The sequence below is a fragment of the Morus notabilis genome, unplaced genomic scaffold (assembly GCF_000414095.1).
Source record: "Morus notabilis unplaced genomic scaffold, ASM41409v2 Scaffold936, whole genome shotgun sequence".
In the NCBI taxonomy this organism is placed as follows: domain Eukaryota; kingdom Viridiplantae; phylum Streptophyta; class Magnoliopsida; order Rosales; family Moraceae; genus Morus; species Morus notabilis.
In genome coordinates this window covers 19,596-20,740 of record NW_010367904.1, presented here as the reverse complement: position 1 = coordinate 20,740, position 1,145 = coordinate 19,596, and positions in this window count along the sequence as shown.

Here is a 1,145-nt window from a genome sequence, read left to right as displayed (position 1 = left end):
TCTTCCGATACTATGAAACTAAAAGGGATCCTTGGAGACCGTGAGGTACTTATCTTAATTGACAGCGGGGCCTCGTACAATTTTCTCTCAGTGAGGATCGTGCAGGAGATGCGAATTACCTTGTCTACCACGGGTAGTTATGGCATCCAGGTAGGGAACGAAGCTTGTGTCAGGCAGAAGTGGTTGTGTAAGGGGGTGGAACTAGAAATCCAGGGTTATCGGTTGTGTGGGGATTCCGTACCTTTCGAATTAGGCTGTGCCTAAGTGGTGCTTGGCGTTTCCTGGCTGCGGACATTAGGGGAAATTAGGGTTAATTGGCGGGAATTCACCTTGAAATTCAGGGCGGCTGAGGGGTGGATTTGCTTGAAGGGGGATCCTATACTACGATGGGAATCGGTGTGTTTTCGTGCCCTCACTCGAAAATTCCAGGGTGAAGTGATGGGGGCTTTGCTTGAAATCTGTGTTCTAGAGGGCAAGGGAAGGGGTGGACAGGACATGCTGGAACCCGCCAACGTCCAAGGGGTTTTAGCTCAGTTTTCAGACGTGTTTACGACACCGGAAGGATTACCGCCGAGTCATGCTCGGGACCACCAGATTGTCCTCAAGGCCGAGGCTGAACCACCCAATATCAGGCCTTACCGATACCTCCAAGTGCAAAAAAATGAGATTGAGAAATTGGTGTCTGAAATGTTGGCTTTAGGGATCATTAGGCTGAGCAACAGCCCCTTCTCCAGCCCGGTATTACTGGTCAAAAAGAAGGATGGAAGCTGGCGCTTCTGTGTTGATTATCGTGCCCTTAATCTGTGAGGACCCTAACTTTTGGTCATCATCCTATGCTCATACTTATCATTTCTTAACCTCTACCATGTACTAGTTATGACTTCTTAAAATTTCAGGCCATTTTTTTTTACCATGTACGTTAAAATACTGTAGCATTTAGCTAGCATTCTGTTTTTAGCCATTCCTAAAATGATGTAGCATTCTGACAGCATTATGTTACATTAGTCATCAAAATACATAAAACACTATTTTATTTTACATATAAAGTTCAGCAGCGTTTTCAAAACACGTGATGCATTCACAACCCACTTGCCCACATTCTACTGCTACATCCTCTCTGCATGCCCAGCATTACGTTTTAAGGA